The 17,158-nt window shown below is 39.6% G+C and overlaps 1 long non-coding RNA gene across 1 annotated transcript in view; it reads right to left on the minus strand.

Moving 5' to 3' along the window:
* Positions 1–16,694, minus strand: part of LOC144206472 (uncharacterized) — a 50,656-nt gene extending 33,962 nt beyond the window's left edge. Inside the window, exons 1-4 of the long non-coding RNA XR_013328370.1 lie at positions 16,513–16,694; positions 16,281–16,394; positions 6,856–6,941; positions 32–253 (exon numbers count right to left, since the gene is read on the minus strand). This is a non-coding gene — a long non-coding RNA (uncharacterized LOC144206472). The remainder of the gene's footprint in view (positions 1–31; positions 254–6,855; positions 6,942–16,280; positions 16,395–16,512) is intronic.
* Positions 16,695–17,158: the final 464 nt, after the last annotated feature.

Below are 17,158 nucleotides of genomic sequence, written 5' to 3' on the forward strand. Positions count from 1 at the left end.
TGAATATTTCATAAATGTTGGCGGCACTTACTGGACACAAGGTCTGATTGATGGTGGAGTGGCTGTTAAGGCTTGGACTTGACTGAAGGGGCCTCAGCTACTGCTCACGGCAAGGCTCACTTGGAGTAGTGTCGTTAATTGCGGAATAAAGATGTATTTAGCTGGAGAGCTCTTCATTAATGCCCCCATCCTCAGACAAAAGTACAGGCAGCAGAGGCTGTTGAGTTTTGTTGCTTCCTTTTTGACTCTTGACCTGCAAGGGAACATAGAGATGGATTGTGAGATGCTATGTCAATGATTTACATTTTCTCTCACGGTTTATAATCGTTTTAATGCATTCATGCGACATAAAAGAAAATCCAGGAATTAAATTTACAATGTAGTAAGAATATAAAACTTTAGAAATTTTAATAGTCCATTAATTTATCTTCCATACCGCTTATCCTCAAGTTTTACTGGGGGTGCTGGAGCCTATCTCAGCCAATTGCTTTCATCAATTTGGATTGGAAATTATATAAAATTATAAAATAAAATAATAGAAATTGTTTATACATTTTAGTACTGCATTTTCAATTGCTGACATTATAGTTATCATTCTGAATTGTTAAGTATGGTGCTCACTTATTTATAAGTTTTATACAGCAAGATTTGTGACCATTGTAATGTGTGATCTTGTCTTTACAAATGTAGAATGACAACCAACAATTCCAATGGTGGTGTGCATGTCTGGTCCTCTTTAATTAAAGTTTGTGCATTTTTCTATTCGGCACCAGTCCATTTGCAGAAAAGCATCCATCACACATCTGCATGTTCTCTGCAGGCCATGTAATGAATTGTGCAAAAGTGATTTGTGGTGCTAATCCTTCAAAGAGGAATGAGTAGTAAGCACTGCATGCATTTCATATTTTTACCTCCATTCATTCCTACTTTTGAAGAATACTGCCCTAGAGGCATTGCAGTGTTATATATGGCCATGAACATTATGTCGACTAAGGTTTTGCTCCTTTCACTGTGTATTTCTAATAAAACCAAAGAATTAAAAGGGCTCTACCTTATGTTTCATAAGCTTTAGTGGTCGTTATCAGCCATTATCTGGCAATTTGTCAGCTTTGCAATGATCTTACTAATAACTTAAATCTCATTTCGAACATTAGGATGCTGAATTTGAACAGGATTTGACCCTAAATGAGACATTACCAGCAGGCAAGGTAGATGGATGTTGCCATTAGACCTTTAAAACTACAAATGCAATGTCATTGCTGATTTACCACCATAATGTTCCACATTTTTATGTCCGCAGATTTCTTGAGACTACTGTAATAATTAGGCTTACATGAATACAATAAAATTACAACCATTCACGCAAACTAAAATAAATACATTCCCTGTAATGTTTATCAATGTTGCCAAGTACAGCAAGCCACGAGAATGCTGAGGTCTCCTGGGGGGGGCAAGAGTGGCAGTAAACTTGCTAGTGAAGCTTCCTGTATGAGCTCACCTGTGGCTCAGTGGGGTAGGAGGTCACGACTGCATCCTCTAGTGGGCTAGCCTAAACATGCTACATCCCAAAGGCCATCCTGTCAGATGTGCTCTTCTTCCACTCTAGCTGAGTATAATTCCTGTACGTGTGTGTACGTGCGTGTGGATGTGTGTGTGTGTGTGTGTGTGTGTGTGTGTATGTGTGTGTGTGTGTGTGTGTGTGTGTGTGTGTGTGTGTGTGTGTGTGTACAGCGCAGAACAAGAACCAATTTGATTTGCTCCAGTGGCCTGTGAAGCTCGGCTGTGAGGCAGCACCTCTCTTTATTCCCCTAATGGTTTCCCTTCTCCACCGCCGCTTTTTCCCTAGACCCCAGTTATGTGCACTCCTGTAAATATACGTACATACGCACAACGCGGCAGCGGTAGCGGGAACGGCAGGGATTGTCTGCGGTCTACAAAATGAAATAGAAATAGAAGCATTGGAGTTTAAAGGGTGACCTTGGCAATTGGGGTATCTTTCAACTATTGATGTTAGGGGTTTTCACTCTAAAACACACTTGTTTAATACTACTCCTGCAGCTTCTTTTTATTTACATTTATTTAATTTTATTTATTTATTTAGTATTAAGTATTTATTTAGGGAAGTCCAAAATGAAAATTCTTGCCTGAAAGCATCACCACATACTCAGCAGCTTCTTCCAATTCAAATAAATGAGATAGTTCCTTTACTAATGTCATTCATTTGTAAGAAACCAGAATGAAAAATGAGGCATCCTTAATCACAACTGTAATTCAAAATAATAATAACAAAAATAATAATAGTATGATGAAAGTACCCTACACACAATAATACTGTCCTACACAGTCTCAATCTATTACACAGTTTCAAAATGAACAGTTAGTTGTCAGACTTCTTAGTTCTTTTGCTATTTCCCCAAGTTCCCGTGCTCTGAAGCAGTCCATTACTTGCCAAAGTTCTCGCTAATGTCTATGTCAGCTGAGTCGGCAAGTTCCGTTTCCCAATAGCGCATGCCAGATGAACACCGCCACATTACCGGACTTCATTGTAAGTAGGAAAAAGGCTTTAAAAAAATAGGTATGATTGAATTCAGGCGTATACAAGTAAAGCATTCAGCTTACTGAACAAATGCTATTACACTAGTGCATGTAGCATCCCTCCCCTCCATCTAAGTGGTAGCCCCTGTGAGCTGAACCATATAAAATGCACACGTGACAGAGAGACATGTAAATTGCATTGCACAGGACATCCAATTGGTAGAGTGCATGGAAAGCCAACAGCATGGGTTGCTTCCCCAAGCGTCCATGTGTCACTCCTCGTTTAAATGGGTCGTACTGCACAGGTACAATTCAATCACACATGAAATGAGTTTGCTGCAAGTAAACTTGGAAAATGGTTTTCTTTGTCAATTCTGCCGTGTGGGGGTTTGCATGTCGTTTTGGGTCATGCAATTGCAAAGGCAGAGTGAGGCAGAGGGAGGGGGGGTTTACTTGTAGACTGGCGCTAATTTAAGAGGCTTAATAATGACCTCCCGCTAGTCTCTGCAGGAAGCAGCGTCATTCGCCCATCACATCATACGCCTGGCATGACATGGAATCGGGAGAGGCATGTCATTTTTGACACAGCCTTGCACTTACTGGCTGCCAGAGGAAAGTTTCTTGCCACACTACCTGCATAGTTCAAATGGGGACGAAAGAAATATGTCAAGGCTCACCGATTGCCACAAATAGTGTGTGGTTTTTTTTGCGCCTGCATGTGTGTGGTTTGCATGGATTCATTTCCCATGCCGCTTATCCTCACAAGGGTCACGGGGCCTTACAATGCAATTTACTGAATATAAAGCTTTAGGAAAAATTCACTGTTTATGAGTCAACTATTGAAGGATTTCATTTTTTTTTTTGACAAAAAAGGGATGGGTGCGTTTTAAGAGATTGTGTGCAGGGAGCACATTTGAGCAGCATGATAAGGCACGTCAGACTTCCCCAGTGAGCTTCATAGAGATTTAATGACACTGACAGGCAGTAAAATTGTGACGGAGCATGACAAACATGGGTTTCAGATGCCAAATAGATACTTGATAAATAAATGCTTGCAGATTAGTTACTCGTATTAATATACATTAGATTAAGTAATTGATAAGACCAATTCCTAACACAACTACTGAGCACTTGTCTGGACATTTCGAGGGACTGCTATTCTCAATGGAATCTGTTTTAGATAGGGTTCTGGGTAACTCCAGGGTGGCATATAAACTGCATCCCTCAGCTGCTGAGCTGAGCTGAGCTCTGTCCACAATGAACCAGGGAGGGCAAGGCATGTGTGTGACTGACAACTGGAGTTTCGACTTTAACGAGTACACAGTGTTGCAATGGAGAGGCAGGCTGTATCTTTCAGAATTTTTATTTGATGGCTCGATGATTTTATGTCTATCCATTTGAATTTGACCATGATTTCAACACAGCAAAACAGTAGTTTTGTCATGGACTGAGTAGAGGTCTTAAAAATAAATCCACAAATAGGTGAGTTGGAATATGTAGGGACAATGCAGACATTTTAATTAGCATTGTCAGGAATGACAAGCATAGCCAACTAACAACTGGGTTCTCCAAACATGGCAAGCATATGGGCCAAATTCACAGCATCAGTCAAATTAAAGTCCTCCGAGAACCTAACCTAGCCGTTTACATCTTCACTCAGCACTCCAAGCATGACAAACAGATGGGCTTGAATTCACAATGCCAAGGTCTTTTGTTCAAAAAAAGTTGATCAATCTCACTTCTGGCAGAAAATCCTCACATGCCCATTAAAATAGGAAACAAAATAGGAAAGAAAAAACTATCGAGTACAACTACTTTGACACACTTCATGGTCGCCAAATGTATCCATATTGTTGAATATTGTTACGAGGTTTGACTTAGAAGGTTCAACTGTAAATTGTTATGCTTTACCATAAACTAATACTTGATAGTTGATTCCATGACTAAAGTTAGCAGTTCACGCTTAAATAAAGCCGGTTCCTCTTTTAGAGTAAACCTCAGTTCCTGGGGTGCGTTGCCAGAAGAAGTAAAAGCAGGCCCTTTACATCACCTTTTGATGCAGCAGTCCACATAATGAAAGTGGCAGGGTGTGTCCAACCCTACAATGCTCGGCCTATGAATCTCCCCTCTCGCCTATCTCACTATCTATAGTCTTCCCATCTTGAAATCATGTAGAATCACGCGTCCCATTCGGGCTTCTATTGCGGCCAGTCATTTACATGTCAGCGCATTTAAAGCCCCCGCCCTCCACTCTCCAAAATGGGATCCTAAAGCGTGTCATCGCAGTTGACTGTCAGGAGAGGCATGTCTGGGTAATTTCATTTGAATGTTCGGGTTTCAGTTCAGCAGGGGGGCTTTCTCAAAAGGTGCTGGTCTGGAATGATTTTGGGGGCTCAACGTGGAAATGTGCGAGGGCGACGGCTTATGGATGAAAGCCAAAGGGAATACTCCGGATGGTTTTAGTTAGGCCTTCCAATTGGTTTATTTTGTCATGTGAAAAAAATGCCTGCATAACTGGTACAAATAAGGCATTTTTTGAGCGATTTATATCACAGATATTAAACTGATTTTATGATTAATTACATTTACAATTGATGTACGCACATTCACATTTAAAAACACTAAATGCTATTTCTAATAGATAGTGCTACATCATCAGTTCCTTTTATTATTTTGCAACTTCTGTAGGTTTTAGGTTTATTGAATTACAGTGGAAATTAAGACCAAAACCTTTCCACAAAACTCTTTAATCCTATAAAGGAAGCAGTTTTTTCCCCTAATCAGGAACTGAATAGCTAAACAATAATAAAACATTTCCTCTAATGATACCGACCAGGACGTACAGTATGTGGAGGGCTTACTCCACTGTAAACCAGACACCTAAACCTTGTCCCAGTTTGTTTGGTTTTGAACTGCCTTCTATTGTTACTGTTCTTAATCCCAAAGAAGTAAATTTATTTGAATATTTCACGGATTAGCGTAAACAGTGATTATCCATTTCAAACACATTTCAGATGATAATACATTCAGCTCCAAACAAAATTTCATTTATCCTTATTCTTTGTGAGCATTTTAATATCCGATATACATAGGATGTAAATAAAGACATTTTTTTGTTGTTTAATCCAAACAGCTCGCATATATGCTAGATTTCATTTGCATACTGGACAAAGCTTTGAACATTAAGTGAGTATTTCAGGAATTAGTGGTGTACTCAAAAAGTATATATACAATACTCCATTTTAATATTTAATATACTATGAAATTTGTATGGTGACCCGAGACACTCATTGGCATTTGCAGAGTTTGCATAAAAATCTGAATATATATTACAGTATGCATGAAGATCAAAACTAAAGTGCCACATTTTGATACTCAACTCCTCCTTGTCCATCAACACCAACGCAGTCAGCCCCCCCTCAAAGGCCAGGGCCTTTTTAATTGGCCCACTTGGTAAGTGTAATTTTTTTTAATTGCTTGGAGACACTCTGCTCTCTTAGAGAAATCAATGCAGATGTAATAATATCTGTAATTGTGCGCCACGCTCCAGGGACAACACAAAAGCCTCGAATCAATGGAGGCAAAGCAGGAAAATGCTGGTAGGGGTTAATTTTTTCCTTTTCTCTAAGGTAATGACAGGGAGGCAAAGCTTGGCTTGTGACACGGGACGCAACTCACTGTTCCTATTGTCTCTGTGCCGTCTAATTGGACCAAATGCAGTTAGCCCCCCACTCCCCACCTCCCCAACACAACCTCAAGCCCCCACGCCTCCCACCCCTTCGGAGGCTGTCAAGGTGGTGATTAATGAAGCCTCCAGTCATGTAACCTGATAAAAGGAAAAGAAAGAGATGGCGGTGGGGGGGTGTTGGTGTGTCTGCTACTGCTTCCTCAATCTTGTTCTGCCAATTCTTACCAACTTATGTCTCCAAACAGGTGACTAGTTCATAATGCCACCATCAATTGAAATCTTTCATGTGTGTGTCATGATTTGCATTAGTATCTTAACAGCTGATTACATTTGATTTTTGTATGAGATACATTTTCAAATGTAGACAGTCAGAGTTAAGTGCAGGTGGCAAATGATAATTTTTCACTGCCATTGATAGTGATGGAGGTCCAATCGATTTGAATTGACTGAATTATGACTGCTAGTCCCTCCAATTCAAATGAATTGGATATCACCAACAGTATCAGCTAATTAGCTTAGAACATTTTAATGATGGTAATACAGCAAATACATAGTGTCCATTTTTGTGACTACAGTATTTCTCAGTTATTTTAGATCCGAAAATCCAAGATTAAGTAAAATAGCATAATTACCAGTAAATTCCAGGTGATGATGCCAAATCCTTTGTGCCAGTAAATGCCAGTAACCAGTACGATGATGGCAAATCCTTTGATCATTTCTGAAATTACATAAAAATAGCATCAAGTCAGAGAGTTATTCATCCATATTCTGTGCCGCTTATCCTCACAAGGGTCGCCGAGATACTGGAGCCTAACCAATGACCGGCAATAGAGGACATCAACCCTGTATTGAATGCCAGCAAATCGCAGGACACAAGGAGACAGACAACCATTCAAACACATTTTCAGGAAATACACCTCTCAAGAGTCACAAAAATTGAATTTATGATGCCTTGAATCATGCAAGCCCATTGACTGTCAAAAACCTAAAAATAAAGTTTAGTCCAGAGCAAAATATGGGAAGAGTTGGACCACGTTCCCAATTCCAGGAAATGTCAATTGGTGGCACGACCAGGTCAGTAAATTTTAAAAATGACACAAAAACGATAATGTCAGGCTTACAAATTAGTTTTTTGAGCCTATTTTTTTTCTTCATGTCCTCTAGAGACATGTGTCAGGAATCTAGGATCGAGAGGTGGCAGGTATTAGCCTCCAAGGATTCGTCATGGCTTTTGAATAATGACCTCATTAAGACTCACTTCAATACTTTCCATTGTCTCGGCCCGGTGGAGGACACTCATCCGCAGTGACCCAAGCTAAATGAGTGCGGCTTGTCACAGTGGTGGTTGGATAGCACTGAAGGAAATCGATCCTGTGTAAATATATTAGACACAATTACAACCTGCTGGACTTTGCCTAACTTGTTTATGGAAGCATTAGGCAAACTCTTTCTTTATCAAGAGCCCCGGGCCGTCAGAACAATGGCGTTGGTTTTCATGTGTGCCTTAGTGAGTTTATCGGAAACAGAACACAAGCGAAGGGAGAGGGAGTTGTAATCTATGTTTACACTATAAACAGCACAAAAAGGGTTTAATTGGTTTTATTTGTTTGCTGTCAACCTGTGATTTTTGTTGGACCATTTAGAATTTAAGTTTCATGGATAAAATAAAATAAAAAGAAGGAAAAAAATGGAAAAAAAAACCTTAGAGATCCAACAAAAATGGTTCACAGTTGGCGGTCAACTTCTGAGGTTTTATCATCTTAATGTTAATCAATTTTAACTGATACCAACATTCACTCATTCATCATCTTGTGGTAGAGTCAATTATTCCAACCTGGACCTAAAATTAATACTATAATTTAATTACACTTCTCAGTAAAGTTGTCGTACAAGTAAAAAGAAAACCACACCACTCTAACGGAGTAAAATTAAAACACAATAAAACTCCCAAGTAGCAAAATACTGTGACATATTGCTATTGTACAGCCTTTTCTGTGGCAGTAAATTCCAGTTCAGGTTCCATTGTTATAATCACCCCAAACCATCACTATTAGTCTGTGGTGAATCATAACTAATATAACCCATTTTTAAGTGTCTACTACATCTGGACTTGTGAGCATTTCTAATGCATCAGCAGTTGAAATATTTTTCTGTTACTTTCAGTGTATGATTAATGTTTGTTTTTGTCTATCTCAGTTTCGCCACAAAGTATGTGGGCGCCATAATTCCATAATGAAATATGCCCAATTAGCATAGAGCATATGAATGATAATTGTGGAACAATGTAATGTCAATAGCCCGCTGATTAATCCCTCCGAAGGCGGCCAAACAGCGGGCAGAGTAACTCGGTAAGCGATAAGCAATTTTCATTTGTTCTTAATTACAAAAGGGGCCCATTTTACCGCTGACTTGATGAGATTCCCAAACGCTTTTCGCCAACCACAGCTTATATGTATTTATAAAAGTGGCTCTCCTTTTTTTGTGTGTCTACCACTCTCTTTCTCTGCCTCGATTCAAGGCATTCGTGTTTAATGACTCACAAGAGGGCATTTGTGCTTACAGTAAGCATAAGAGGTGCTTCACAACTCAGTTTAGTCTAAAAAGCCGAGGCTAAATAACATTAAGCTACTTCCCCTAATTGGAAAGAATGGGTGTTTGGAGCTCCATGTATAAGTCTATATATTGACAAAAATTAACACAAAAAAAGGGTTTTTTTGGGTCACCTTGGATTCATTGCATTGCATTTTTATTTCAATGGGCAGAATTAATTTAATATACAAGTGAATTGAACTAGTTCAGTGCTTCTCAAATAGTGGGGCATATAAGGGCACGAAACTATTCAGGTAACTGGCATTTTTTTTTTTATTTTACATCACAACACAATCAGTGGATAAACCGAAAAGATTTGCAAGGACTATTTGGCGTTGTCAGCTTGGGCAGATTTAGACAAGATCATTGCATTAAATCATATCCCTTTTGCAGACTAGACACCTCTAAACAACTTGAAAAGAAGAAAGTAAAAAAAATAGATACAGAGGGTAAAGCGATGAAGATAAAGGTCAGAAAGGGAAGTAAGGACAAGAAGAAGGATGTTAAATGAAGTGAATTTAAGGAGTAGATGTTCAGGGGAGGGAGGAGATAAGAAAAGTTTAAGAAGAAACAAGCCAAACTATGAAAGAAAAGGGACACATAAAAGAAGGAAACAAGACAGTGATGTTTAGAATAACAAAACAGAGAATCAAAACTTTTGTTTAATTTGAGAGTTGCTACTGTATTCTGTCTTTTCATTCTTTGGACAGTTGGAGCTTGTAAAGTTCATTAGAATGACCAGAATGTACTAAATGAATAAATAAAGTAGACTTCCATAAACATCTTCCTTTCCTGGTTCAGGACCTGGAATGGAGTCACCCTTTCTTGTTGTATTCAAACTGCACCTCGGCAAAGATCATTCTTGTACTTATCTACATCTGGTCACACTGCTTGCTCCTGAATGGTCAACCCGCAAGAGATTAACCCTTTCATTAAAAGAAATCCTGACCGGGGTAAACCTACTGGCCTTTCTCTGCAGGGGCTGCACCTTACTTTGATCTATCAACTATGGAGGCATAATTAGCCAATGCTTAAATCAGCCCATGTGATTGTTTTTTTTATTGGCAGAAATGATTCATAATCCTATTAAGTTGTCGAGGGTGCAACCCCAATATCAAATGTGCAAAGTGAAGTCTTTGGACTCACTGGAGTTATAGGGGAAAAGACAGAATAGTGAGGTGTAACCCTTTCCAACAGAGTCAAAGAAATGGACACTATGTAACTCATGGTGCTGAATACCAAGCTCTTGGTGCTAAAAGAAGAAGAAACCTAAATTCTATGACAATAGTTAATGGTCTTTTATGATACTCAGTTGTTTTGGACACACACCTGTGCATTCTGAGAATTACATGGAAGAATCTTGGATGACGGATCAAACAACGCTTCACCAAGAACACATTGTGTTCATTAGAAATAAGGAGTTTTTCCATCTTCATTGCTTAGAGACAATTTTAGGCATAGATGCATTACTTTTGCAGTCCAAGCCCATTGGGAGAAACAAAGCTGAGAATGAATATCAACAGTTTGTGATGGTGTTGTGGCAGGTTTGTGTATTTTGGATCCTTGTGAGGAAACTCGTTTTTGGGTGTAGAACTCCAAATGTTTGAGGAAAAACTCCAGGCAAATGTATTGCATTAAGCACTGGGGGACGAAGGGGCGAAATCACAATTTTTACACCTCCCGTCTCCCTTTCAGGGGCCAGTTCTTTGCAGAACAAAAGTCAATGTCTTGGCCCAAATTTCCTGTGACAACGCGTAGCAGCCGGTGCTATTTTAGGCTCTTTGTGGTGCCAATCTCCTATCTCTGCCGTGACATTTTCTCCAAAAGAAAGAGTAGATTTCCTAGAGACACTGCCCTTTTGCAAATTCTACAATGTATTCCGACGCATAGAAGTAAGGACCCTCCCCTCGCTGCTTTTAATACTCACTGCAGTGGCCAGAGAAAGGGAGAAATTAAGACAGCGTGTCAGGCTAAGGAGCCGATCTCAAAAGACCTTATGTTGATGCTTAATACATAGTTTTCACATTCCTAATTAAAAAAAGGAGCAAAATCTAGTCCTCACTAACAAACCTATACACAATAAACTTAAATAAGGACAGCAGAAACTATATTACTTAAAAGTTCAATTATTTTGCCAATGAAAAGTGAATTTTAGCTCAGCAAAAGTTCTTTAAAAGTAAAAAAACAATCATATTGTCCATTATTCACTGCAGTTTCCAATCTTGCATAAGTTCACTGACACTTATCAGAACATTTCCTGTATATTTAAAGATTTAATGATGTAATGAGGTTTGATTTTCAAATAAATAATAATAAGTGTTTGTTTATCAAATTAGATATCACAGTGATTGACTGTCTTTATTTAGCCAGTTCAATCTGGTTAAATAATACATTCTATTGAATAAGTTGTGGGTAATGGCCATTTTTTTTCACTTTACATTAATTTGCTGAAGTGGCTTTCCCAGGTTATGCTTTTATTCTAAATAATGCAGCTCTAATTGGCGTGTGTTGTCCCGTTAATTTCCATAAAGAGCCCAAGAGACTGTCACCTCGATGTTGGAGAGACAGGGTGCTGAAGTTGGAGTCGTTAATCAGAGAAACCATACTTTCAACCGCTTCTCCAAAAAAGGACAGAGGTCGAGAAGGAGGGTCCAACACCATCGTCGCACTACAATGGCCTAAGTGTAAATTGCTGCAAGAGGAGTGTGTGTGGGGGGGAACTGAGGCTGCGTCCGACGGGTTTAATGAAGGACCAACTATCTCTTTGTGTCCGCCCATTCCTATTTAAAACCTGGTCGAATGTAATTAGCGAGTCGTTCCGCTTCTTGTTCTTGTTCAGTGTTCTGTGAAGTCAAACACACTCCCCATGCAAACATTAGCATCACAGTATACAGAGGTTCTGAACCTAAATTGTGATTATTATTTTTTAGGCGTGAATTAATAAAGCCATGATGTATTTGCGAAATTATGCCTCATTTCAAAGCCTAATTAAAGCCTGTATTTTGGAATCTAAAAGGAAAGTATTCATAAACTACACCCCGAAACCTTGTGGAAGATTATACATGCGGTATCATCAAAGTTTACTCTTATAAGCAAAGTGGTTAAACTTTAAAGTATCCCCATAAGCCGAGAACTTTACCCCTATAAGTGTCAGCTCTGAAAAAAAAACTAAATCTTCACTAAAATGGCTTTATTTATCGAGTTGGAGGGGAACATACTATCCCCCAGTGGTACACTTAAGTGGCTCTCGCCGACATTCTGAGGACGCCTTTGCCAAGTGTGTCTTTTATGGCGACAATTGAAAATAATGGTCAAATAAATACAGGAGTAAAAAACTGCTACTATCCTCAGCAGTGAATTCAGATTCGGTTTGATATTTTGGGGGGGGGTCAGGGGAACATCTCCTTCTTACAAAATTGGTGCTTTCAAAAAGTGAATCCAGGGAGTCTGCCACAAGTGACAAAAAGCATCTTAATTTTTCTTACATTTATGGTAGATTTAATTGATTAAAATATATTTGTATTGAACAAAATAAGAAACACCCATTTTGGAGTTCTGATCATATAATTTAGTTTTGTTTTGGTTGCTTCTTTCTTCTTTATGAAACACTTTTACCACAGTATTGTGTACATCAAAAGTCAGTCTGAACTGTAAGGTTAAAAGTATGTTCGTATATCCCACTTAAGTACAGATATATTCTGTTTTAATCCAATATCATTGGCGTAACCATGAATAAAAGGTTGATGGCCCCCGTTTGAACCCAACAAGTGTGAGCTGGCAATCCCAGTCCAACTAGTCCAGTTGAATGCCTTGTGACTTCATGTTGTTTGTGACACACTTGTGTTTTGTTTGCTCCCTGTTCTCTCCACACCTCGTGTCCACATGCCACAGTGTTCTCATTGTGCACAATAAGGACCCGGGTTTTGTTAGGCACGCCTTGTCGGAGCCACTCTAATTCTACAGAAAACACACCTTGGCAGTTGACCTACCTATTTAAAGTATATTATGTATGAACATAAACTCACTTCATTGATGGTTTATAATCCGGTGCTTTTTACAGTGGAAACAATAGTGTTCTGCTTAATTCCTGATTCGACATATCCAGGAAACAGGTTTCTTTTTGGGCATCTACTTGCACCTGCCCATTATTCCTGCCTGGACCTTTCCTTCCATATAATTCGGAATAGACAATTACATTTCTCATTTTATGAAATCTGGCTAATGCTCCACCTCAAAGCCCACCTTCTCCTTCTTCTACATTTTCAGCATCTCCTGTTTTTTTTTTCTTTTACCTCAGCAGGGAGTGTGGCTAATTTACGAGCACGGGCAGTGCCAACACACTCTCTAAGGAGGGCCTGTTTTAACACCTCCAAATGTCGTAATGCATCCCAGCTGACCTTAATTATAAAAAGCATGCGCCCAACCCCCCCATCGCCCAGCTCATCTAGAATCCACAAGACCCGAGGGGGGAGTGCCAGACAGTGTGCGTACCTGAGGAGAACACTGGGGCAGGCAAGCTCGACGTTAATAGTTGCATCCGGAGAGGAAATCAATAAAGCTATAAAGGGTGATATCACAGAGTGTTGGTCCTGTCACGCAAACATGTCTTCTCTTCCCTTCTTGGTTATGGGGATACACAACATAAAGGTCAGCGGTATGGGGTTCTCTGGAAAAGAAGTGGATCTTTTCGAGGGCTTACAGCAAGTGCCGCGTTGTCAAGGTAGCAAAGCGTTAGTGCCTTTAAAAGTCCCATCAATGCGGACTTGGTTACGATGCGAGGGGGGATATTCCCAGGAGGTAAAATGTGGGGTCTGGCTAAACTGCTGGTGAACCCAAGGGGGAAGTATTCCACCTGCTTTCCCTTCTGACCGTATGGCAGATTTTTCTGCCCATAACAGTGATATATGTACAGCACGGGGCTCTGGCATCATTGGACTGATAAACTGCTCATACAATAGATAATCTTTTATGTACCTTTCGTGCACAGCACAAATATTATGACTATTAGTGCATTAATTAACCCGCTTGCCTGAGGGCCCGCCGGCGAGCTGGGGTTAAGAGCTTCTTTAATTAAAGATCAATACGGTTTTACTGTATATTTCACTGGCTTCCAAGTAGGCACGGGACACTTTACTGTCTTAGTGTCACATTGATAAAAGTCTTATCAAGACTTGACAACACACAAAGTGCAAACATTACCCACACTCAATATTTTCTGGAAATGAATCATATATTGCGACGGATTTAAATACTTTTGGGCCATTTTTCGTCATTTGAAACTCACAAAAACCTTTTGTGGTAATCACTCAATGAATTGGATCAGACTGAGGCTTAAGAAAAATGGAGGGGTCATAAAATAGAACAAGGCCTTAGGGTTAAGAGCACCGCTAATGGAAGCACTGACAGCCAATCTTTAAGTCTTTGTTGACATTGGCCTGCCTAGGACACCTGTGCACTGACCAAAAAGTGGTGGCAAAAGTGTTCTCTGGTAACATCCAATGCAAGCACGGCTTAGGATTTCCCTGTTTGTATTAGATAGAAGGGCCTTAAGCGCACACCTTCACGCCCAAGGCCCTAAAGTTGCCCTCAGATCACTCTAATCCATCTAGATTACATTTGACAGGACATGGATCCTCCTGCTGGTCTGGGCCCGTTTTGAGTTGACAGAGTATAGCCAACAAAAGGTCTCTTGTCTGACATGACCCTAAAACAAGAAACAGCCTGCTTACATTTTACAGATTATAGGCATTTTAAAAAAGGTAAATGTTTACAGCATTTCCATTTTTTAATGTGTCAATAGAAGCATTTAAATATTAAACATTATGTAATTTTCTACTTCCTAATTGACTTTTTTAGCAATGAATTACAAAATCTATGTATTTTATTATGTTTGCAGCTCGTAACATTAATGAAAGCATTTTTGTGATATGTTCCTTTAAGAGCATAAAGTAGTGAGAAGTGTTTTCATCAAATGGCAGCAATATTTGATCCCGACAAATCCACAACAAGTCAACAATAAAATCAATATTTTCTACACCGCTCAAAACCACTGAAGTACTATGTAATTCTTGTGAAGGATAAGCTCGCCTTTGTCAAAGGCAGCCCTGGCTTTACCTTCATCAACCCGGGTCTCTCAGGACGTTGACCATGTCCTCTCCCTAAACACAACTTCCTCTTCCCTCCCATTCCCCACCCACGCCTACCATTGCCTCTCAGGACTAAGGCAGGTTAAACACTTAAACACCAGCAAATCCACCACTGCCCTGTGGGAAATTTGCGTCTAATCCCTAACTTATAGGCACAGAATCAAAGAGGTGGGGGGGAAGCCAAAGCAACAAATCTGATCCTCCCTCCCCTAACATTCTCAGGCCTCCCGGGAGAAGCTCGGAGACGCTCGGTAGACAAGCCCCAAGATGGATAAATAGCTAAATGATGAGACAGTCTGGGGACAGGGGAGTAGTGTCTGCCTATGTCCGCTCACCTCCAATTTGGCATGGCGGCAAAGAAAGGCAGGGGCAGCCAGTCCATATTATTACATGTTCAAGTACAGCCTTTCTTTTTGCCTATGATTAATGAGGGTCTTGGGGAGAAAACAAAAGCGCCCAGACGAGTTATCTCCTATCCACCTGCGCCTGTGGACCGACTGGAAGTGAATAATAGTGGTGGGAGGGGGGGATTCTTGATAATGAGAGGGGGGGATGGAGAAAGTAAAGAAATGGAGGCAGATGTATTGATGGGAGAGCTAAGTAAAAGTACTTTGGAGACAATATGAGAAGTTATTCAAATTAAAGCATCTTTATCTTCATCTTCTGCTCAGGCAATTTTCTACATAATATTATCATGCAAATGTGAAGCACAGTGATGTAGTGATGATTAGGAAGACTTACACTGCCTCAGTTTGAATTTTGTCTTGAGCCTTCCTGCAATGTTCTCATCTAGATACTTTGGAGTGCTTCAACATTTCAAAATCATATCAGATCTTTGAAAAATTATGCACGTGCTTTGTGGTATATTGTATTCCAATGAGGAAGGCAACCTATGAGGGGAATAAACCCACAATAAAAGCCACCTTGAGGCTTGTAGGGTCATCAGAAGTCTCAGTCTGGCTAAATTGTCATGCAATTGAGAGAAGTTTTATGCATCCTGCAAACTGAGACAATGCCTGGAATAGTAGTGGATATGTTCTTGGATAAACATCACAAAAATTAGCGATTACTGCTAGGCTATCCCTAGTCGCGCCCCTGTACATTTGGCTAGATAAGGTATTATGTTATTTCTGACATTGTGTATAATTCTTTTTTTTGTACAAAACCCTGATGATCTCAATATGTGTGAGCAGGGGTTAAAAGCACCATCAAAAAATGTATACAGAATGTAAAATGTGAATTTAATACGAATATTTTGGCTTGTTCTACCCTGTGATAGATTGATGGGGGGAAAAACAACATCCACATTCATATCAGCTTACCTTTTAAACACAATTGACACTCTTAATGAAGAAGATCAGCGGGTGGTTCATCTACGCCTTTACTGCTACACGTCAAACTGTCGGGCCACTCAACGCATCAACGCAGGTCAACCACTATAAAGAATAAAAAGCCTGTCAATATAGGATATGCTCAAATCAATCAAGACATTTCCTAGCGATCTCACACTGGGATCTTATTCTCTGATCTTTAAATCCAAGAAAACAAACTTACAATTAGTTTCAGAGCAAAGTGTTGACAGACAGCGTGGACTTTGACGACGTTTCTGTTTGTTAAACTGGCCCGATGGCCCTTTTTGTATCATTGTTGACATTTATGAGGCACGTTGTAGCAGGCCTCCGCGAGGCCTTACTGATGGGAGAAGAAAAACATGACTTCCTGGATCTATACTGCCATCCAGAGGCTTTCATAATTAATGCATGACAGTCAACTTTTGGATTATAATTCTATATATATTCACAGCACAGCATCTATTTAGACAGTGGTTCCTAAAACCGACACCCTATTTGCCAAGCCATAAGTCTTCATTATTAAAGTATTAAGAATTGTTTGCACACACTAAAAGCTATTACAAAGCTGATAAGGTTAGATATGTTTTTGAACTGTAATGTTTGGGAAACAAAAGTTACCCTACTATAACATCTTGCATGAATTTGAGTATTTAATGCAGTGATTTTTCATCAATGACCAGTAATACTACTCCCAGATTTAAAGAATGGATGCATATTTCATACATTACAAGATGTAATATAATAAGGGGGAAAGATGTATAGAATTCACTATTAAAGTACATCGGATTCCATTGTTCAGCCCATTCTTTAAATCAGGGAGTAGTATTACTTTTACAAATGAACCCAAT

Source organism: Stigmatopora nigra, chromosome 13, assembly GCF_051989575.1.
Source record: "Stigmatopora nigra isolate UIUO_SnigA chromosome 13, RoL_Snig_1.1, whole genome shotgun sequence".
Lineage (NCBI taxonomy): Eukaryota > Metazoa > Chordata > Actinopteri > Syngnathiformes > Syngnathidae > Stigmatopora > Stigmatopora nigra.